The sequence below is a fragment of the Mandrillus leucophaeus genome, unplaced genomic scaffold, assembly GCF_000951045.1.
Source record: "Mandrillus leucophaeus isolate KB7577 unplaced genomic scaffold, Mleu.le_1.0 Scaffold598, whole genome shotgun sequence".
NCBI lineage: Eukaryota > Metazoa > Chordata > Mammalia > Primates > Cercopithecidae > Mandrillus > Mandrillus leucophaeus.
In genome coordinates, this window is record NW_012106452.1 from 78,717 (window position 1) to 104,013 (window position 25,297).

Here is a 25,297-nt window from a genome sequence, read left to right on the forward strand (position 1 = left end):
ATCAACCATGCTGAAGTGTGGGGGTCACAGTTCACTGCAGCCTTAACATGACCTCCCCAGCTCAAGTGCTCCTCCTGCCCCAGCCTCCTGAGTAAGACTACAGACACACACACCACCACTCCTGGCTAATTTTTGTATTTTTTGTAGAGACAGAGTTTAGCTATGTTGCCTAGGCTGGTCTTGTACTCCTGGCCTCAGCGATCTGATCATCTAGGCCTTCTAAAGTGCTGGGATTGCAAGAATGACCCATCATGCCTGGCTTCTTATAAAGTTTTTTACACTACACTAAAAAACAAACAAACAAACAAATAAATAAATAAATACAAAAGCAAAAGAAAAAACCTATATTCTGTCTCTGTAAGGCTTATCTAAAACATAAAAGTACAGAAAATTTGTAAAGAAAAGAATAAAAAAATTATCTCAGAGACCAAAAATCAATTGATTTAGCAATACTGATATTAGAAAATGTAGATCTAAGGCAAAAATCATTTCTAGAAACAAAAAAGGACTTTTAGTATGGTAGTCTCAAACCTATCAAAAAGACATAATAATGCTTAGATTTTTCATATCTGATAACATACTATTTATTTATTTATGTATTTATTATTGTTTTTGTGACTGTCTCACTCTGTCATCCAGGCTGGAGTACAGTGATATGATCTCAGCTCACTGCAACCTCCACCTCCCAGGTTCAAGTGATTCTCCTGCTTCAGCCTCCAGAGTAACTGGGACTAAATGTGCCCACAACCAACCTCAGTTAATTTTTGTATTTTTCCTAGAGGTGGGGTTTCACCATGTTGACCAGGCTGGTCTGAAACTCCTGACCTCAAACAATCCAGCCACCTCTGCTTCCCAAAGTGCTAGGATTACAGATTTGAGCCACTGTGCCTGACCTGATAACATACTTTAAAAATATATGAAACAAAAAACTGATGGAACTACAACAAAAGAAATGAACAAACTGATAACTGTAGAACAAGTTTATCATAATTCATTGAATAACTAATAAAATAAGAGTTAAAAATCCATCAAGCCATAAAGGTTTTGAACAATTCAATTAATACAATCTGCTTAATTTATTATGTTTAAGACACTTGACTCAACAAAAATTGAGTACAAATTATTTTCAAGTGCACTGGAAATGACCAGATGTGATTACGCCTTTATAATAATTATATCATTATATTCAGGTAATAAAACAGGTATTAAATACGTTTTGCCATTCAAATGACATGTGGTGCCCTAAATAGAATGAAATGACAGAGCAATATTCACAAAAAATTAGAATACCCCCCTCCAAAAGATTTGAAAATTAAGCAATATACTTCCACAGATCAAAGGAGAAATCAAAAATGAAGTTAAGGCCGGTTGTGGTGGCTCACGCTTGTAATCCCAGCACATTGGGAGGCTGAGTGGGGAGGATCACCTGAGATCGGGAGTCCGAGGCCAGCCTGACCAACATGGAGAAATTCCGTCTCTACTAAAAATACAAAAGTAGCCAGGCATGGTGACACATGCCTGTAATCACAGCTACTTGGGAGACTGAGGCAGGAGAATCACTTGAACCTGGGAGGCGGAGGTTGCGGTGAGCTGAGATTGTGCCATTGCACTCCAGCCTGGGCAACAAGAGTGAAACTCCATCCCTCCAAAAAATAAAAAAAAAAAAAATGAAGATAAAAAATAGTTTGAACTAAAATACAATGAAATATGAAATATCAAACTTGAGGGATTCAACAAAGGCTAACCTTAGGCATATATATATATATATAATTAAAAATCTCAACATCTGTAATCCAGGAATCTAGATCAAGAAGTTAGAAAATGTTTAGGAAGACAGAGAGAAAGTGTGAGAGATAAGGGGAGACCCAAAAGCAAAAACAAAAATAAAACAAAACAAAAAAAAAGAAAAGAAAAGAAAAAAGAAGTATTGAATGCAGGCACTAGTGAAATAGAAAAAATACATACAAATAGGTATTCAACAAAACAAAAAATAATTGTTAAGGGAGAATAATAATATAAATACTCATGGCAAGCATCAGCATAAATTACTAAAATCCATGATACCAGATCCTACAGATATTATAATTATGTTTAAAAATCTTATAAATAATATTTTGCAAGTTACTTTTAAAATTTAAATAAGAGGCCAGGTGCAGTGGCTCATGCTGGTAAGTAATCCCAGCACTTTGGAAAGCCAAGATGAGTGGATCACTAGAGGTCAGGAGTTTGAGACCAGTCTGGCCAACATAGTGAAACCCTGTGTCTTTTAAAAATACAGAAATTAACCAGGTGTGGTGACGGGTACCTGTAATACAAGCTACTTGGGAGGTTGAGGCAGGAGAATCACTTGAACCCAGAAGGTGGAGGTTGCAGTGAGCTGAGATGGCACCACTGCAATCCAGCTGGGCAACAGAGTGACGCTTTGTCTCAAAAAATAAATAAATAAATAAAATGAAATATATTAATTCTTAGACAAATGTCAGAATAGATGCAGGAAGAAATTTGTTTTAAATAAAGAATCCTATAATTATTAAACTAATTTAATCTGCAATTTAAAACATCCCCTCCTCAAAAACAAAACAAAACAAAACAAAAAAACTTGAGGAACTTGATTCTTGTTAATTTCTACTAATTTTTTTTTTTTTTTAATGATCTAAATTCTTGTAAAGTCATCCAGAGAATGGAATAAAAGGGTGATCAGTCCCAATTTAATTTACGGACCAGTCACAACTTTACATGAATGAGTGAACAATGCGAATGAATTCGAGTAACAGCACCTGACAAGAATATTCACAAAAAGGGAAATTTACTTTTTAATCATTCTTTATATGAGGTGTAAAGGTATTAATTAAACAAATACCATGAGATTTAAAAGCATCAATATAATTCACAATATGAACCAAAGGAAGGATTAAAATCACATACTCAAAAATGAAGAAAAAATGATGAAATTCAACATGAATTCATGATAGAGTTTTTAAATTAAAAATAGAAATTGTCTTTAAAATGGAATTTTTTAAATTTATAATCCAAATAAGGGTATTTGTAATTTTTAAAAATGTATTTAATGGTGAATTATTTAAATTATTCTTTGGAGATCAGTAACAAAACAGGAATATACACTACCACCACTAATAATCAATGATTTTCTACTTTTGCCCAATGTGCTGAGATAAAAAAAGAAATTAAATGTTAGGTTTAGAAAATAAACAAGGCCATCATTTTTGTTGATAATATGAATTTATATATAGAAAACACAAAACTTTTAAATAAAATTATTCTGCAAATTTCTCAATGTTGCCAAATATAAAATTTTATCCAAAATAAATTATATTACTGAGTAACCTAAACTAATAGTAAAAAAAAAAAAAAATAATAGAAATTTAAAAATAAGACAATAATAGACTGAAACTAAAAAAGACAAGCTAGTAGAAAAGTGGGCAAGAGCATTAATGAGGTTTTTCAGAAAAGAGATTTTGGCTTATTCAACTTAGAGAAAGTATTCAACCAAAGTGCTCATCAAAGAAATGCAATTTAAAACCACTGTTGTATATCCTGTGTTTATCTTCCAAAGTGGCTGCAATTAAAAGGACAGAAAGAGCTAAATTTTGGTAACTGTAGTGATGGAAAAGCTCTAACACAGCTGGTGAGATTGACTCCTCACTTCCTTTTTTGAGAAGGAGTCTCCCTCTGTCGCCCAGGTTGGAGTGTAGTGGCACAATCTTGGCTCACTGCAACCTCCGCCTCCTGGTTCAAGTGACTCTCCTGCTTCAGCCTCCCGAGTAGCTGGGATTACAGGCATGCACCATGATGCCCGGCTAATATTTTGTATTTTTAGTAGAGAGGGGGTTTCACCATGTTGGCCAGACTGGTCTTGCACTCCTGACCTCAAGTTATTCACCTGCCTTGGACTCCTCACTTATGTGAACTGAATGTCGGTGCATGTCAGAGCACTAGAGAAGCACGTGTACCAGTGTTCACAGCAGCATTCTCCTTAGTAGTCCCAACTATGTGCTGATTTGGAAAATATCAATGAACTGTACCACAAATGTATATCATGTAGATGAATACAGTAACATGCTGTGTTATAGTATGAGTACACAGTAAGTGCAATTATTAAATTATAGTTACATGGAACAACATGTGAATGAATCTCAAGGAACATCATGTTAACTGAAAGAAGCCAATATAGAGTCATACATATATATGATTTGATTCAAATAAGCTATGGTATTTGGAATGCACTCATGGTTGGAAAGAAAAAAGTAGTATATCAAAGCAAGACCATTATTACCAAGCCTTTCAGGATAGCAGTTACGTGAGAAGAGAACAAGTCACTTGTGCAAAGTAGGGAGCAGGCAGCACAATGGTTAACAATCGACTCTTCTTGACACATAGTTTGTTTATGGAGGTTTGATTTTTTTAAAAAATAATTAAACGGTATGCGTAAGTTTTAGGAATTTTCTATATATGCATTATATTTTATTAAATCATGTTTTTTAAATGTCATACAATATGTATTATTAACAGTTTTCTACCACTATTTTATTCAAATGATGTAGAGTTCTGTAAGTTCTACAGGAAAAAAGTATTCTAACAAATACTGTTAGAATGTCATTCTGGGGTCATTGTAATAAGATGAAATTTTAGTTATCGTAAATTATATCCCCATAAGCATTATTTCTCAGTTAAGTCAGGGTTTCTAGTTTTCATTAAGTCTGATAAAACTTATAGTTTGTCTATTAATGATGCCTCTGTTTTGGCAAGAAAGAAAAAAAAAAGAATGCGGTGGTATACATAATCATAAAAAAGAGTATGTTCGAGACTCTTAAGACTATGATATTGAGTTTGTTGTCTCTTCCAAACTCTATACTTTGCTGCAGGCTGAAATATTAAGGGTGGTGTACTATTATTCTTCAAGAAATATCATCGTTGTATGCAATTTTATTATTTTGAACTGAGTTTAGTTTTGGGAATGAGCTGAAAATATACCTAATAAAAATGGGATTATCAGATCTGTAAGGGATATATCTACATGTTTGCTCTCTGAGTCAAACATTCACCTTCCCATTTACTATGCCAAACAGGAAAAGGGAGTTCTTTTCAATTGCTCTCAGATGCCAAAAAGTACCATCATTGCCATACTTGGGTATGATAATTACACAGTTGAAGAGACATAAAGCAGTTTCAGTATGTTCTTCCTATGAGCCTCACAGAAAATAATAATTCTTAAGAATCAGTGTATCTCTTAATTTATAAAAAATGTAAAAATGGGAATTACAGGCATAATAGAAATAGGATGTTTTAGAAAAAAGTAGAATTAAAAGGAGAATTTCCCTAAACACATTAAATGACAAGAGGACTTCCAAGATAATTATTTAAGATAAATAATTTGGAAGCTCATTTCCTTTAAATTAAATGTATCATTATCACAAAACATGCCCAATATGTGAAGCTTGTACTACAAAGTAATAACTTATTTATTATTTTAAAATTTATTTTAGTTCATATTTTTTTCTTCAATAGAATTTCTTTTTTTAAAGTGGTTTTGGGTTCACAGAAAAACTAAGTAGAAAGCACAGAGCTCCCAACTACCTCTTGCCCTAACTTGCACAGTTGCCCCACTAGCAAAATCCCCCAGCAGAATGAAACCGATTTGCCATTTGTATGTGTGTGTGTGTATACATTGATATGTGTGTATATGTGTGTGTGTATGTGTGTGTAGTTTTTTCATGACGTGCTTGTTCAGATATTTTGTCTGTTTCAAATCAGGATGCTTCCTTTCTAATTGCTAAGTTTTAAGAGTTCTCTGTGTACTTCAGGTAACAGTCCCTCATCAGATGCCTTTTGCATATATTTTCTTCCAGTCTGTAGCTTGTATTCTCATTTTCATGACCATATTATTCATAGAGCAGATGATTTTTCCTTTAATAGGGTTCAATTGATTAATTATTTCTTTCATGGATTATGCTTTTTGTGTTGTATCTGAGAAGTCATCACCATACTCAAGGTCATCTGCATTTTCTCCTGCATCATCCTCTAGGAGTTTTATTTGCCTTTTAAATTTAAGTATATTATCCATTTTGAGTTAATGTTTCTAAAAGGTGTAAGGTCTGTGTCTAAATTATTATTTTTATTCCTCATGTGGATGTCCAGTTTTTCCAGTACCATCTGTAGAAAATATCAACTTTTTTTGTTGTATTCTTTTTCCTTTTTTCAAAGGAAACAACTATACTTGTGTGACTCTATTTCTGGACTTTCCATTCTGCTTCATTGAGATATTGTCTATTCTTTCATTGAATACAACACTACCTTGATTACTGTCACTTTATAGTAAGACTTGAGATTGGATAATATGAGCCTCCTGACTTTGCTCTTCTCCTTCAGTATGGTGTTGGCTATTCTGGGTCTTTTGCCTCTCCATATAAACTTTAGAAACAGTTTTTAATATATATATCTACATCATAATGATTAAATTTGTATATTTATCCTTAGTTTTTGGAAGGCAAAAGGAAGGAGGGAGCATTTCAGGTGTTTTATAAGGAGGAATCAACATAACCTGTAACAACATGTTCATAATAAATAATAAAACTGAAACAAATGGCAAATTCTTGCAGTCTAATTGTTTTATTATACTTTAAGTTCTAGGGTACAGCATATTATGTCTTTTACTTTTATTAAAACAAACCCACAAATTTATATGTAAATTTTTTCAGCTAAAGTGAAGATGGACAGCTGCTAATCTAATATTACCATGGTTTCCAGTCCAGCAACATCAGCATCATCTGAGAACCTGTTGGAAATGCAAATCCTCAGGTCTTAACCCAGAACTACTGAATTCAAAAAAAAATTTAGGGGTGGAATCTACCTCTCGATATTTTAATGAACCTTCCAAATGACAGAGATGCTGCCTCAAACTTGGTCTCATAATTTATGCCTACGTCAGGGAGAAGGCCATCTAATTATGTTATAATTCCAACAGCTGGTAAGGCTGTGTATTAATGAGAACTGTGTTTATTACTTGAGACAGAGGAAACCATTAATGAAAATGTCCTAGCACTTGAAAGAGAAAAAGAAATGATGGGCTCTTGATAAACATGGTATTTCCAAACACGACATGTTGGACCACTTTATTACAAATCAATTCTACTTCAGGGACGATGATTAAAAGAGGAAACAATCTTTTTTTTTTAATGAGGATAAAAACATTTTAGAGAGCACTGCAACGTTACCAAGGCAACACAGACTTGACCAGCCGAGCTGCCTGGGAAAAGAAAAGCTCAGAGATGTGCATCCCCTCCGAGACACTTTCCCCCTCGGTATTTCCTCATTGTAAAATCATTGCCTAGAGGCTAAAACAGTGAATCACAGCAGTTTCAAAGGACTAAGCAACATATATTTGATTTCTGAGCCCTTCTAGAGAAAACTATCAGGCAAGATATAACACAGGAGGAAAAATAAATGAGTAATAACCAACACCTCATAAAGGTTGCAGCCTAAGTGTTCTACGAGCCCTTCATAAGCACACAGTCTTTAGTCTTCTCATTACAGTGAGATAAATTGTACCTGTGATTTTATTTTGCCAGGAATAAAAGTAAATTATCTCTGGAGGAAGATAATATCCCTATGAACCCCAAATTATGTCTACATATTTATATGCAATGTCTTTTGTTGAACCAAAATTTATAAGCCATACAAAGAGATAAGAATACAATTTAAAAAAACAGAGGGTAAAATGGACAAGAGAAAAAAAGCCGCACATACATAAGATATTTAAATTTTGGAGGGACCAGACAGACTTTAAAACTATCATGCTTAATATGTTCAAATATTAGGTGGCTAGTTAGAAAATTATATAAAAGAAAATTACAAAATAATAAAATGGATACCTCCAAATAAAAAATAGAATAACTAAAATTATAAACCCAATATATGAATTTACCAGAAGTTTATACACAGATGAAGAGAAGAGCAAAGAATTAAGTGAATTTAACTGTTAACATATATAAAATAAACATAATAATTCTGTTTCTATATTAAAAAGAACATTTTTCTGATCTTTGATATGTGTGTGCTAGCAGAAGTTCAAATGCTACAACTAAAAGCAGCTGAGGGATGGCAAGGTGGCTCAGGCCTTTAATTTTAGCACTGTGGGAGGCCAAGGTGGGCAGATTGCTTGAACCTCGGAGTTTAAGACCGGTTTTGGCAACATAGTGAGACCTCATCTCTAAAAAAAAGAAAAAAGAAAGCACCTGGGAATAGCAGGTGTTTCTTTAGACCACAACAATCTAAAGTGCCTACAAAAGACAAAACAGTAATGTTAAAATTATTTGCCAAGGAGGCCTGGTTTGTTAGCATTGTCACCCCACAACATTCCTCACCCTGCAGAACTCAAGAATTAATCTCAAATCTCTAAATCAAGGGAGGGCTACGTGTATCTCACAAATTATAGTTGTCTCTTCAACAACACAGGGGTTTGGGATACAAATCCCCTACCACTACCACGCCACAGTTAAAATTCGATGTATAACTTTTGACTTCCCCCCTACATTTTACTATTATGGCCTACTGTTGACTGGAAGCCTAACTGAAAATATAATCAGGAGATTCACGCACATTTTATTAGTTATATGTAATGTATACTGTATTCTTACAAAAAAGTAAGCTAGAGAAAAGAAAATGTAACTAAGAAAATCATAAAGAAGAGAAAATATGTTTACTATTAATTGTCAGAGTGGATCATCATAAAGCTCTTCATCTTCATTGTCTTTATGTTGAGTAGGCTGAGAAGAAAGAGGAAGAGGAGGCATTTGTCTTGCTGTCTCAAGGGTGGCAGAGGTGGAAGAAAATCCACATATCAGAGGAGCCTCGATGTCCAAACTTGTGTTGTTCAGGTGTTCAAGGGTCAACTGTACAATCATCTTCATGTTTCACCTCTTATACTTCCAGACAGTGAGGTCCACAGCACCTAACAAATCCAGATATCTGCTTTTCATGTTTCCAGGAGATTTCTGACAAAAATGCACCCATAGTGATAACATTGTGTGGCCACTGCAACCACTGTTTACTCCACTGGTGTCTTCCCTCAGTATCCAGGGCACCTGTCTCACAGCTGGATTCCCTCTGTGGAGCCCTGGGATTGAGCTGCGATGGGCTCATTTACTTTCAAAGATGGAGGCATCCTTTACTCTCCTTCCATGGTTCCCCATTCAGGAGCACCATTCCTATTGCTTAAAGCCATTCAAATAACAAGCCAAACCAGGTCTCATCACAGCCATTGATACTCTGCCACCCCCATGTTCACCCTCTCAGAAACCAGGGCTCATCCTCCTCTTGGCTCTCCAAGGCAGCAAAGCCTCTCCTTCCATCCCTTCTGGGAAATGCTTCCCTCCCCAGCCCTGTTGTTACTGTGAGTCGCTCACTGTTTGATAGATGTTTTATCAGATAATTTTATTTTTGTCAGGTTTCTACAAGCCTTTTCCTGTGTTAATATTTCTCGAAGAGGAATCTTAATAAAATAAATTTCAAAAAGAGCTTCAGGTGGAAAAGAAGTTACCAAATGAACTAAATATACCACGAGTGCTCTGCTACACGCAGAAAGAAGTAATCTTCACTTTGGGGAAGGGCACATAGTTAGTTGCAAGTTTACAAATGAACCTGTTGTCATTTTATATCAGCTGTAGAAACCATCTCCTTCCCCTCTTGCCAGCTGCTTCCCCGAAAACCACTGCTGAGCCAGCAATTACTGCAGCAGCACAAAGCCCCTCAAATGGGGAGACCACGGCAATTACCCTGATTTGTCACCACAGAGGGCTGGCTATAAAAGCTCCTTTCAAGACATTGAAATTAAGCAGTTTGGGACTATGCCAGGGCCTTTTGGAGAGTAGCAATCAGGAAAGAAAAAAAGAGACACCAGTGTCAGCACAAGAAAGCAGGTAGACTTGGAGCAGTGTGCTAAAAGGAAATAGGATGGCTATTTTCTATCGACATGTTTCAGTGTTACCCAAAATGCATTATTTATCCTAGGTTGACTCTTCCGTGACAATTAAAATAATTCCAGGCCATCTTGATTCATGAGAAGGAGTAAAACCCAAGGTTATTCGCTTGGTTTCTTGCCAAGAAGAATATCAAATATAATGGCATCTACAGTGTCCACATACAAGGGTGACATTTTCAGATGATTGGTAACCTGAACATTTTTTCTTCTCCATCTCCCATTCTCTCCAAAAGAGAGTAATTCATTCAAGCCTCTGTCATAAACACTGGACACACAGCAGGAAACCAAATAGATGGAAATACCTGTGAAAATGTAACTTAGATTTTACTTTGGAAGCATGAGAATATAAAGATATAAAGCAAAATACATGTTAGGTTAAGTAGTAAGAATCCTAAGGGGGAACCATAAATAAATAAATAAATAAATAAATAAACAAACAAACAAACAAATCAAGGAAAAAAACCAGAAAATACTGGGAAGGGCTGAAATTGTAGCTGCAATTGCCCTGACATCTTACCAACGGGACACTTCAGTATAGGCTTAAAGGAAGTGAGTTACCTGTATGGATATCTGAAAGAGAAGCATCAAGGCTGAGGGGCCAGCAAGGCAGGGGCTGAAATTGTAAGGGCTTGCCAGGACGATCTCGGGGATGATGAGTCCATTATGGTTATGGTTACTGAAAAATTGTTTGAAGAGAGTAGTTGATAATGAGATAAAATGGAATGTGTCTTCGGTTGCAGACGTCCTTGTAGGTCCCTAAAAGACCTTTGGCTTTAGTCTGAGTCACAGGGCAAGCCATTGGAGGGTTTGAATGGAGGAGAGACAGAATTTAATGTGCTTTTTGACTGGATTCCTTGCCTGAAGAGAAAAAAAGAAAGAAAAGAAGCAAGAAGGACTATTTAGAATGCTCTTGTAGCAAAGCAGATGAGAGATGATAGAGGTTTGAAACATTGGCAGCAGGGAAGACTTTAGAGAGTAGTTTAACTCGATATATTTTGAAAGTAGAATTTTACTTCTGGTGTGAAATAAAAATAGAAGTCAAGGGTGATAGAAAGTTTTTGATATTTGCAATCAGAAGAATGGAAGAGGCCATTAAAAGGGAGGATTTTGAGAAAATCAGCTTTGGAGATAAAACCAGGAGCTCAGTTTTAGACATTTCAAGACTGTGGTAAGTTTAGAAAGAAATAGAAAATACGAAGAAATAAATTTGATAAACCATTCTGGATTTCTAAGGCATGGTCTAATCTTGTCATATAGAATATTCAGTTTAAGACTGTCTCATCAGTTTAAGACTGGTATTTAAAGTCTTGAAACTGTATGAATGTGTACAAATAGAGGAGACCCAGTGAATGGCAAGGTCCTGGGGCAGCAGACTTTGTGTGGTAATAGAGAAGAGGAGAGAACCACAAAGGTGTGAGAAAAAACTCAAGCATTTTTTACATCATGAAGACAAAAAGAAAGAGACTAGCTGTGTCAAATGCATGGATGACTCAACTATCATGAGGACCAATAATTGACTATTTGATTTAGTGAAACAGTGTTCATTTGTGGTGTTGATGAAAGAAGTTTGTCCATGAGTAGTGGAGACAAATGATTATTGGATTTTATTCAAGAGAGAAGGGAAGGAGGCTAATTGGAGACAGTAGATATAGTTTGTCTTTTAAATAGGCTCTCTCTAAATGAAAGCACAGAAAGTGTTGGTCATTACAGGGATTAGGGAGAGACATGCAAGGACAGAGGAGAGAGCTGCTGAGCAATGTGCTTGAGTGAGCAACAGCAACAGCTGGGAGCACGTGCAGGTCCTTTCCAGCCACAGCAGAACACAGATGCAGGGAAGTGGGCAGATGTGTTCAGTTCTCCTCTGATTGCTTCAATTTTTTGAAGCAGGAAGCAGAATTATCTTTTGAGAATGGGGATGAGGGCTGTGGTTATTGGAGGCTTAAGGTGACAGCAGAAATTTATTTAAAAGAAATGGAGGGAATAGACTGGGGGAGGAAAGAATAATTGCAGGCTGCTTTAGGCGTGTAGTTGAGGTCAGTGATCATGAATTTAATGTGGATGAGTCACTATGGCTATTTGTTTTTCTTCAACCATGTTTAGCTAAATGAGTTCAGGCATATAGTGGAAGGAAAGTTAGAGTTAGTCTGAATTCAGGGAGAATAAGGAAGAATAAAGAAGCAATTGAACTGAGCGTGTATGCTGGGGAATAATACTTGATTATGGAATTTAAGCTGGATAAGTGTCATAAGATGAATGCTCTAAAATGAAAGATGATAGATTAGGAAATTGAAGTTGGGATTTTATGAGCATGGGGCACAAGAGGGGCTACAGTGGAAGGTTTGAAGATATCACTAGGGCAGATTGTTTGAAATTTAAATTATGTTCACATTGTAATTACTTGTAATGACAAGGTGTGGGGTTTGAACATGAGAATGTGTGGTTTAGGAGACATGAAGACTAAGATCAGCAGAGAAGAGCAGATCAAGAGCAGAAAGGCCAGGAGACATTCATATACAGTTTTGTCATATGGAAAGTATTGAAAGAAAAATGTTGGAGATTTAATAATGATCCAGAGACTAGAATCATTACCAGGCTGCGCAGATAGGTATAGATGTCTGGGATAGTGGATGGTGGAATTGGATTGAATGTGTATATATGTATGTGATGAAGGCATGAAGAAAAGACTGAGGAGGAGCAAGAAGAATACCTATCCATCTCCAAGTTTAGTAAGATTACAAACAGGAAATGAAATCAGATGCCATGTTAGAGAACTGCAGGATCAAACAATTCTCTGCAGGAAAGCCAGCTTTCAATTAGCAGAGTAAGGTGAAAAGAATGTAGATTAATGAGCTAGAGGAAAGAGAGGCCTAGCAGATGACTGATCTTGTCGTTATACATCTTTCCACCTGTACTATGTTCAGAATAGGACAGAGGGGAGGGAAGAAAACAGCCTGGGGTATAAACAGAGCAAAGCAAGGAAAGCTATTCCTTTTCATAGGCAGATGCACCATATACAATACAAGAAGTCACACTTCTTTCTTTCTATCTAACCATATTCCTCAGACAGCTCAAGTTTTCATTAAGCAAATTAATTGATCGATAGTATCTAATTAGGTTTTCTTTTGCAATGCTAACTCAACTTCTCAAGCAATTTGCCAGATTCATTTTTGATGGTAAAATTAAAACGTGTCCAAATCCACAATGATAGTACCTAAGAAATTGCATGATCAAATAAGAACTTGAAGCGGCTGAAGGATGCGGAAATAATATGATAATTGGTCCTGAAAAAAGTAAAACCTATCATGTCACCTATTTTAATAAATACTGATTACAGATGGGGAATTTTTTGTTGATAATTACTTATGGAGAAAATAAACTCATTAGAATATTTTGTTGAAAATACCAAGAACATTACAAAATCATAATATGTTAAAAGATAAACCTTGTTCATTGTTACTGGTTTCAGTTACAATATTGAGGATGAGAGTTTACTTGATATATTCTTTAAATGTAATTATTTGTAAAATATATATTATTGTAGCAAAGGTGTAATTGAATGTTTATTCTGTAATAATCTGTAAAAATCTGCAGGTAGGACATTGTAAGCATGATTGCAGACAATTCTGTTGAGATCAACAACATATGCGTTAGTGCTTTACACAAATATGTACTTGAAAATAACATGGAAGCAATAAAGTCAAATCACATTTCTTATAGTTCATTTTAATTTATACAGCTAAAATGGCATTACATTTTTTTCTCCTAAATAAGTTCATAGAAAAACAAAAAGGCAAAAATTTACACCCATTAAACATTTCAGAAATGTGCATTAAAGAATAAGAAGCATATGAAGGGATGCAAATTATTAAAACCATAGTGAGGCGTTAGTCACAATTTCCTATTCTGATAAAGGCCAATGAGTAAAGAACCACTGTAAAAATAAAGAAGTCACTGAAATATAGCAATAGTTTTTTTCTTTTAACTGAAAACCATTTCTGTCACTATCATTATTTTATAACACAATAATGAGCTGCTCTTACAGAACTTTAAACTTGTATTTCCATTTTATTCTTAGCTTTTACTTTTGTATAAATAATGTCTTCTTAATATCAGGTTGTAGTTAGAATAACTTCTTATACAATTAAAATGATATTATATAAACCTCAATAACTGAATAATTTAAAAGTTTAAAAAACAACTGCAACAAGCATTTTGCAGCTTTTAGCATAAAATGATCTTTGCTAATTGTTGTAAAGTAAAACAGTGATCAGTTTAAGTCTAGTTGAATGTAATCTGCTCATATAGTGATATTTAAGTCTTTATAGACATCTGATATTTTGTTGGTGCAGAAAAGCTGCTACTGTTATAACCTATTCTAAACTCCATGATTTAATTTTTATACAAATCCTCAGTGAGGTGAAATAGTGACTTATGGGGCAAACTTGAAAGGATTTTCTTCTGTTGGAAAGAATGTCTATGGAGACACACCGCCTCTTCTAGGGTGGAAGGATGTATTCATAGAATGTCAAGAAGATGCTCAAGAATACCTGAAAACCTCAAAGGTAACTGCTTTGATTCTTCATCTGAATATATCACTATTTTGTAAGTTATTTTCTGTTAAGACATAGAAGCACAATTTTCTCCTGTGCAGCCTTTTTCACTGGAGTAACCAGTGCTATAGAAACAATTTTTGTAACTCTACTCCTTGGTTTTTCACTCAACCATAGCAGAAAGCAAACCAGAAAAATCAATATTATTATATGATGTATTTGAATATATAATTTACAAATAATTACAGACTTAGTACATATATATTATAGTGCAGCTCACTTCCAGATATTTAAATCTGAATTAATTTCCTATTGTGTTTATAAAAATTGTCATAAAAACTTGGAGACTTATAACAGCACAAATTTATTATATTATAGTTCTGTTCATCAGAAATCCGAAATAGGTCCTACTGAGCTAAAATCGAGATTATCAGTAGGCTTCATTCCATTCAAGGAGCTCTAGAGATGAGTTAATCTCCTTGCCTTTTCTAGTTTCTAGAGACTGCATGCACTCCTTATAGCATGACCTCTTCTTCCATCTGCAAAGCCACCATTGTAACATCTCTACCTAATTTCGTTTTTCCACATAAGGCAACATATTCAGTGGTATCTGGGGTAAGCACATGGATACATCTTTGGGAGTCATTCTTCTACCTATCACATTGATAAGTCATGTCTTGAAAGGAAAGTTATAAGCATCAATATGTTGAGAAAATGTTCTTGCAAAACTTCACCTTAATATTTGGTGTGGTTTAAGATAATTATCTCACAGAGAATTACACTGTTTGATGTTTAATTAACTTGCATCTTAAAGCACTTTAATTGGACAATAAATATTTATACAGATAAAGATATGTATTTTTAGATACATTACTTTAAAATAAATAAAATATCAATATGACTAATATAAATATATTTGTAAACAATTCAAATTATTTCTCGGATTTTTTTTGTTACCTATCTTTCCTTCATCAATAAGATAACACATTCAATTCTGTGCATTGCTTGGATCAAAGGTAAAACAGGAGTGAGTGATCTACTAGAGTACTATACTAAAAATTGTACTAAAAGCTGTAGCAGAAGAAGATTTAGGACACCTGAATCCTAAGCCTGTTTCTAAGATTCATGTGCCTTATGACCTTGGGTAAGCCATTTGACCAAGACTATATTTTAAGCTCCTTGAAAGTAATAATGATTTATTCATTTTGGGCATACTATAACCTTCAAAATTTATCATACAGAAATAATAGTAAGAAAGGTTATTTAATTGAATTAACCTTTGGGGGACATTTTCTCTACAAATAAGAAAAGTAAACTCATGAATGGCTAAAGTTTACTCTAAATAAAGAGTTCATGAGTTTAATGGACGTGATTGTATAACAAGAAAATTTTAATCATCACAAAACACCTGAGTCCCAAGCAAGCAAGGACAAAATGCTAAGATTTAGAGATAATTTTAGTAAATTTAAATGACAGATACAGTTAAGTATACAAAGGTGCTACATTTCTTTTGCTTCTTTGCAGGTACATATGACCAAGTGACTAGATCTCACCAATGAGATGTGAGCTGAAATGATGCATGCACTTTCAGGCAAGGCTTCCCTATTTTATTCTTTTAATTTAATGTATTTTGACACCAAGACCCTGGAAGACGGTAAAGCTACAAGACAAATTTCTGAATTATGGTATGGAGGAAAGTCACCTGCCAATCAAGAACACCGGTTTTAGTCTGTTTGGTGAGAAAAAAGAAAACATATAGTGTTTAAGACATTATACATTTGGGGACTTGGAATGGAGCAAGACAGCTGAATAGCATCTTCCATTGATTGTCCTCCCCATAGGAACACCAAATTTAATAACTACATTTAAAAAGGACCTTCATAAGAACCAAAAATCAGGTGAACAAACACAGTACCTGATTTTAATATCATTTTGCTGAAAGAGGTGCTAAAGAGAGTAGAAAGACAGTCTTGCATTGTTCCGCTAAGTGCCGCCTCTCCTCCATACTCTGTCAGTGACAACTTGGCAAGAGGAGAGAATCTGTGCTCTTTGGGGAGGGGGAGCACAGTGACTGTGGGAATCTGCATTGGAAGTCAGTCTTGCCAACATTAGCAGAACTCAGCTGATGCCCATGGAGGAAGCATTTAGATAAGCCACAGCCACAGGGGAATTGCACATCCCAGCAGTCAAAACTTGAGTTTTGGCAAGCTTCACTACCATGTGCTAAAGTGCTCTAGGGTCTTAAATAAACTTGAAAGGTGTCTAGGCCACAAGAGCTGTAACTCTAGGTAAGTCCTGGTGCTCTGCTGGGCTCAAAGCCAGTGGATTTGAGGGTATATGATCTAGTGAGTCACCAGGCAGGGTAGCTAAGGAAATGCCTGCACCATCTGTCCTCCAACCACAGGAAGCACAGCTCACAGCTCTGAAAGAGACTCCTTTTTTTGTGCTTGAGGAGAGAGTAAAGAAGACTTTGTCTTGCAACTTGGATACCAGCTCAGTCACAGTAGTTACCCCACACAGAGTCATGAGGAACTCATTTGAGGCCCTGGCTCTGGGACTTTTCTAGACACACTCTGGGCCAAAAGAGAACCTGCTGCATTGAAGAGAAAGAGTCAGTTCTGGCAGGATTCATCACCTCCTGCTCACTAAAAAGCCCCAGCCCTTGGACCCTAAATGATCAGCAGCAATACCCAGACAGTGCTCACTGTGGGCCTTGGCTAAGACTCACAGCCTTGTTGGCTTCAGGTGATACCAAGCACATTCCTAGCTGTGGTAGTTTTGATGCTTCCTGCTCTAGAAGAGCAGAGATAAAAGTAAAGGGGTTTGTTTTGCAGCTTTGGTACCAGCTCAGCCACAGAGGTTAGAGCACCAAGTGGACTCGTGGGGTCTCTGATTATAGGCTTTGCCTTTTGGATGGCATTTCTGGACCTTACCCAGGCCAGAGGGGAGCCCACTTCCCTGAAGGGTGAGTCCCAGGCCTGGCAGTATTCTCAACAAGTTGAGTGAACTTGGCAGTGGTCTGGCCTTAAGTGAATGTTGGCAATAGCTGGGCAGCACTCCCTGTGGGCCTGTGGTGGTGGTGACCATGGGGAGAGACTCTTCTGCCTGTGTAAAAGGGAAGGAAGAGTGGAAGGACTGTGTCTTGCATTTCGGGTGCCAGCGCAGCTGCAGTAGACTAGAGTACCACGTAAATTTCTAAGGTTTCTGACTGCAAGCCCTGGCTCCTGGAAATCATCTCTAAATCAGCCCAGGGCCTGAAAAAACTCACTGCCCCTAAGGGAAAGACACAAGGCTGGCTGACCTCACCACCTACTGATTGTAGAGTGCTAGGACCTTAAGCGAATGTAGGAAGTAGCCAGGGAGTGGTTTTTGTTGGCCAAACTAAAGTTGTCACTTTAGTTTTACAGGTCCATAGATGGACAGGTATTGAGTCCCGGGGTGGTGCTTAGTGTATTATGCCAAGAAATATAATCTACACATGATTTATATGTCTTTGATGATGACATTTTGGACTTTGAGGTGATAAGATTTAGATGAAACTTGGGAGTTTGAGCTGACATTAAAATGGGGTGAGACTCTTGGAAAGCTTTGAAAGGTTGAATATATTTTACATTTGGGAGGAGCATGAAACACTGGGGCCCAGGATGCAGACGGTGGTCGTCAATACCAAATAGTTACATAATATGTAATTGTGTTTATATAACACTTTTGAAATGACCAAATTGTAGAAATGGAAAGCATATTTTTGGTCACAAAAGAGTGTGGGGACAGAGATGAGGATGGTTATACAAGGCAACAGAAGGGATTTAGGGTGGGGCTGCAAATGTTCACTATTTTGACCGGTGGTGGATATATGAGCCTAAGCATGTTCTATAATTCTACAAAACTAATTACACATACTCATGCCACCAATGTACACAAGCAAAAATTAAAATAGACAAAAAAGCTAAACAATATGAATAGGTTTTATCAATTTTAATACCTTTGTTGTGATATTGTATCATATTATACAATAGTTCTGCAAAATGATGCCATTGGGAGAAACTAGGTAAAGGGTACACAAGTTTTCTCTTTATTATTTCTTAGAACTGGATGTAAATGTACAATTATTTCAATAAAATTTCAATTTAAAAAACTTGCTTAATAAGATGAAGAAAGGTGGTTGAAAAATCATGTTTGAAAGCCTCAAAGATGAAATGAGTTCAAAGATTTAACTGCATAAGACAGGACTCAAGTCTCAGCAGAGGACACCCGGATATACGACCCATACAATTTGATCAGCAAAGGTGACTTGTGCCACAGTTAGCCGCCGCACAGAAAAGGAGGCTTTCTTCTGCCAGTTGTAGTTTTCCAAGTGGCAGACCAAACAGCTAAGCTATTGGCAACAGATTAAATGTCAGTAAAAATATAATGAGGTTTATTTAGGCGTGTACTGACAACATCCATGAGAACAGCCTTGTGTCTCTCCACTGTGGAGAGTACCAAGTCAGTGTCTGACTCTGCATGGCGGGTGCTGAGGGTGGGACACAGCTACGGCAGCCCAGTGGACACCGCTAGGCTTCAGCTTAGCTGAACCACTGGTAGCCCAAGCCTAGCATATGCAGAACCTCTGTGAATATATGCATCTATTCTCAATTAAGAGACTCCCCTTTGGCACTTAAGGGACAGAGAATCATAGGCATATAATGCATCAATTTCTACTTCATACACAGATATAGGAATCAAAAACAACATTCCATGGAATGCCCAATAGGCCTAAACAGCAACGTCCCTTTAGCCTCTCCTACACTGTGAATACTTCCTAAACCCCACTGATTGAATACTGGCACCCCGCAGTCCACAAGAATAGGAGGATGATAACATGGGTACCTGTTTCAGAGCCATAGAATTTGGGGTTCATTTCCTACACAAAGTTCCCCAGCTCATTTGTATGGTTATGTGTCAGTTCCTCTTAAAGACAGAGACTTTAGTACACGGCCCACCTCAACATTCATATTCCCCCTTAAGGAAGTTGGGGTCAAGGTAGTAGGGTAGCAAGGGTTGAGGGCCCAGAAGGAGAAAAACACTTAATGCTAGTAAGCACAGCATATTTCCTTTCCTCTATGAGCACAGCCCTTGTCATTCATCTTTAGGAAGCTTTATGCACCTGCTTTCTCATCTCTGGTGAACCAGGTAAAGTTCTAACTATTCCCCTGGTTTTTACCAGAGTGGCTATGAATTTTCCTGCTTTAATGCTCAGGGCAGAAGCATATCTGTACCTGTTGTCTGAAAAGAGACAAATCTATTAAGAGCAATTACAGAGTAATAGGCCTGAGACTGACTGCAAGACTGGGGAGCAAGATGGGCCACATGAGGAACCATTAGACACACAGAAGACATTGTTCAGAAGGCTGTTTTTGAACTTACTTTTCAATTTTCTACCTATACCCTTTCCTCAAATTACTCTACATTAATAAGCAATGAAATGGAGGACAACTTTATAGCCTGATTGAAGGAACAATTTGATCAATATATTTATTACCAATGCCCATGAATTCTCTCAAATCTAATTAATCATTAATGAGCCCCTCATCTTTATTTCTACTGCAAAGCTATGTCTCCATCAGCATTTCAGCCCCACTGACAAATTGTTATAGATCATGAAAGGTCTGAGGTTTTGCAAATGAATATATTAGCTTATCACAGGTTTATAGGTACTGGTAGAAGACACGCTATTCTTGAATCAGAGACAAAGGACCTTTATTAATTATGGCACAGTTGACATCCTGGACCTGCAAATAGACATTGATAGCCTAAACCTTCCCCTGCAACATAATCACATTTTCTTTTTTAATATAACAGTCTTCAGAATTTGGTTTGGGGAAGGCATGCACCTTACTAGTTTTATAATATTTGATTTACCACTATACATTATTTACTTGTTTTACTTATTTATTATTTCATAATAGGAATAGCATATAAAATACATTTTTCTTAACCTAATAAAAGACTATAAAAATAAGGCTGGGTGTGGTGGCTCATGCCTGTAATCTCAGCACTTTGGGAAGCCAAGGTGGGTGGATCACTTGAGGCCAGGAGTTCCAAGGTAGTCTGGCCAACATGGTGAAACCCTGTCTCCACTAAAACACAAAAATTAGCTGGGTGTGGTGGTGCATGCCCATGGTCCCAGCTACTCAAGATTCTGAGACTTAAGGTTCACTTAAACCCAGGAGGCAGAGGTTTCAGTGAGCTGCGACTGCACTCCAGCCTGGGCAACAGAGCGAGACTCTCTCTCAAGAATAAATAAATAAATAAATAAATAAATAAATAAATAAAACTTAAAAGACTATAAAAATAAAATATATGCCATAATATTTATCATTTTATCATGTATTCCCTCAATTGCTAAGCTTTTACCCATCTTTTAAGGCTAAAATGTAACTATAAATATAAATGTAATATATTTGACACTTCTGTATTTTGACCCGTTTCACCCCTTAGTGACTGCCATATCCTATGTTTGTGATAGTTAACTAGTACTGCAAAATATGTTTCCTAAACATCACAATATTTCTGTTTCGAGTGACCTCATTTTAAAGTATTTCCAAATGACAAATCGCTTAACATAGTCACATACTCTGAGTTACTTTAATGTTTCAAATAACTCTAAAAACTGGACTAGTAAAATATAGTGGATGTGAGCATTGGTTTAGGGCCTAATCATCAAAAACAGGTAGGAAGGGTATTCCAGCAGTATAGAAAGTTCTGCAGTGTCTGCACTACAGAGAGTAGAGTCAATCCATTAAACTGAAAATGGGATGAACAGGTCTTTTAAACCACAGATTCACACTATGCTTTTCTGTGGCACAAATCACATATCTCTTTATGTATCAAGGAGGATGAATTACACAATATGGTCAATTAAATCACACTTCAAGAAGTAATAAAGGAAGCAGAATACAACAAAGAGTTGTCCTATCAGTGGATTATTTAAAAATATAAAAGTTCTCACCTGTGGGGCTTGTCTTGTCTTATCCTTCTCGAATTTGTCTATATAACATGTGATCACCCCCTTAAATAAGCCCTTTGGTTTTGAGATTCAGAGTCATTCATTGTTAATTTGATGAGGTCAATCAAGTATTAAAACTATTTCAAAATATAAAAAGAATGTTGCTCAGGCAAGCACACAAAATGAGTTCTAGTTAAACTAGATTCATGTCTCTATAATATAATATAATTAGGATCACAATTGGTGCCTATGAAGAAATGATATTCCAAAAATTGTTGCATTTACATTATAAATATTCATTCCCATTGATGGTGCTGTGAGGAAATGAAATTTTTCTAGATTTCTATGTGTGTTTATACAAAGCTCCAGCTTCCTGAAACAGGAAATGTACACAGAAAAAGGCAAGAATATTTGTTTTCCCTTCTACTGGAAACATTGCTTTTTCTTTTTACATACCATAAGAATTACATCTGGAGCTATTTTTCTAGTGAATTGCTCTCATCTGAGCCGAAAAGATAACAACACTTCTCCTGCCTACCCGAGAGGGCCAAGAGGTTACAGTCCAGACTAGATTTCTAGGTTTAGCCCTGAAGACTCCTGGAAAACTAGGAAGCTTTCTCCCTGGATGTGTACATCTCACAAAGGAGAAATCTTGGAGGCATCTCTAGTTCATAAAACCCAGACACATTTGGGATGTATCTGACTTTTGGAGAGATTTTGGCATTCCAAAAGGTTAGGCAGAGAGCCCAGGATCCTTTCCATCCAGTCTCCAAAGGACAAATTATCTGTCTCTCCTTTCAGGAGCAGAGTGCTGTTTGACAGTTGTCCTTCACTTGCACATAAATAAAGAAAATTCACTGTTCTTCATCTGTCTTCTTGGGGTGTAATCTCAAGTAAAAAAATTTCATCAGTTCTCATCACATTACCTGCAGGTCTAGGTGCAGGTGACTGACACTGAGATTACTTTGGCTGTAGATATGGTTGTATGGTTGTATAAATAAAGAGGAGGTGCTTTGTGTTTCTGTAGTATTTATATATAATAAATTCTATGCTATTCACACCTTTTAAATCACATCATGTTTTAAAACAAGATAACGCGATTAGAAGACTAAGTATAGGTCTACTGAGGACATTTGGCCAGTAAAAACTGAAGAACTGTGGAGAAAAGATTGGGTTGGCATAATTCCAAAACCTTTGGCATTAATTACTAGGCTGCCTTTATCACACATGGCATTTACCAGGATTTAGGAACTCAAGGAAGATGATAGCTGCATTCTATTTTCTTAAAAACCTTAAACTAGGTAAGCCTACCTTTTTCTCTGTCTCTTTCTCTTTCTCTCTTTGAAAGCAGAATAAATGCATGATATTCTTCCTTTATCACTCAATAATAGAAAAATACAGATAGAGATGCAAATTAGTATTTAAAGCCTCATTTTATGATCTTGGGTCAACAAGAAGATTATATAAATAACTTAGGTTTTCCATAAATTCCTACTTGCCTTTTATCACCTGTAATTTTTTACCAACAACATGCAAAATAGAAATTGAATCTTGAAAGTAATTTAAAAATTATCAAGATGTTAAAAAAAAATCCACCGATTTACCTACTGAACAAAAACATCAAATGACTATCATTGCATAGGCCCTGGCCTAGGTACTAATGTCACATGTATTTATAATATTGAAGTAGCACTGTTACGCATTTCTTTTGACACAGTAGCTAAATTCATCAGACAATTGATCGTCCCTATAGTTTTGGGTTATAAGATGTATCAATTACAATATTGCATTTTTAAAAATAGAGAAAATAAGGAATTTATAGTTTACATGAACAGAGGTAATGACACAACCATTATGACTCTAAAGTCACTAAAATAAATGCTATATGTAATTCTTACAGAGGTGTAACAAAGAGCAAAGGAATCTTTTATGAACAGAGACTCCAGTTTTGATTTTAAGGATTTGACCACTCAGGTTCTAAAATTAGTCAATATCATTGAGGACACATTTAAATAACCTCCAGACATAAGAAGCATACAAGATTAGCAAACATCATATATCTTATCAGAATTCTGTATCAATTAACTGAGTATGGACAGTAAGGATTTGTCAGATTACATAGTGTGATATACTGTTTCAGAGAATTATCCAAATGTCTAAATTGAGTTATCTATTTCTTTATAGATTTGACTAGAAAAAAAATCATCTAATTTGAAGAAACAAGCATAGTAGCTATGTAAACTTACTACAACATAAAGGAGATGATCAACAGAAAATATTATTTCAAAACAAAAATTATTCAACAGAAAGTATTGCAATAAAATATTTAATAGTGATAAAAAATTGAATGCATTGAAGAAATTTGAAAAAAATCTCTGCTGTAGAATAATAAAACAAAGAAGATATACCACAAGTGAACAACACAGTATTGTTAAGTATAGCCCCCATGCTGTGCATTAGATCCCCAGAACTTATCTTACAACTGAAAGCTATACCCTTTGATCAACATCTCACCATTTCTGCCTTCCCCTCAGGCCCTGGCAACTACTGTTCTACTATCTGCTTCTATGATTTCAACGTTTTTAGCTTCCACATAAAAATGAGATCATGTAGTACTTGTCTTTCTGTGGGAAAAAAATCAGACCATGGATTACCACTGGGAGCCAGAGACGAATTCACTAGAAAGGGGATATGCAGGAATATTCTGGTAATATTCTACATGTTGATAGGGAATTGTGTTACACAAGCACCTGAATTTGTCAAAACACAACAAAGACACCTCAATATTTGTTCATGTCATTCTAAGTTTTACTTCAAAAAAAGTAAACAAGCAAAAATAAACATATATTTTGCTTTACTTGTTATTATTAAAGACCACAAGTAAGATAGTAAAGCAAAAAAGGAAAATAAATATAGCTTGTTCAGTTTTAGAAGAGAAGAGGAAACAAAAGTTTCTAAATTCACATAAATAAAGGAGAAATTGAAAGGTACAACCAGAACAGATTCTGATGAATACTCAAAGAATGAACAACAAGACTGAGAAAATGACAAAACAAAAAATGGAAGTACATGATAAATGTAAAAGTATTGACTAAAACGTGATAGTTATGGAAGAGAAGCAAAGGAGACCCTCCATGTACATCATTAGTGACCCTAAATAAGATCAGAACAATTAATGGGAAACAAATACAGCAAACAATTACAGAAAAAAATGCATAAACTGTAAAATGATCTTCATCTGCCAATTAAATGAACACATCTTGTTTCAAGAATAGTGAGATTGGAAATATCAATTCCAAGACTTAAATCAATCAAGTTATTAAACTTCAGAAAGGACAGAATCTTTTAGTCAGCCAGGTCAATACAAAATCTCATATAAGAAAAAAAAAGTAGCTTCAGTAATCCAAAGAGCAAAATGTAACATGATAAGAGAGTAATGTTCTGGAAGAAAGAAAATATGAACTATTTTAATGCCATGATACTATGAAATATGTATGTGATCTTTGTTTGCATGAGATGACTGGTGGCTGGTAGCCCCTAGGCAGTTTCAGGATGGGGCTGGTCACCAGAAAGAACAAGGCTTGATTAGAGGGTTAGGACTTTCAATGCAAGCTTTAATCTTGGGGAAGGGAGAGGGGATGAAGGTTGGGTTGATCATTAATGGCCAATAATGTAATCAATCATGCCTATGTAATGCAGTCTCCGTAAGAACCCAAAAGAACAGGCTATGTAAAGGCTTCCAGATAGCTGAACATGTTCCTG

General features: G+C 35.9%; 1 protein-coding gene across 3 annotated transcripts in view; it reads right to left on the reverse strand.

Moving 5' to 3' along the window:
• SNTG1 (syntrophin, gamma 1) overlaps positions 1–25,297 on the reverse strand; it is an 804,940-nt gene that overhangs the window by 50,237 nt on the left and 729,406 nt on the right. The gene's annotated exons all lie outside the window — the stretch shown is intronic.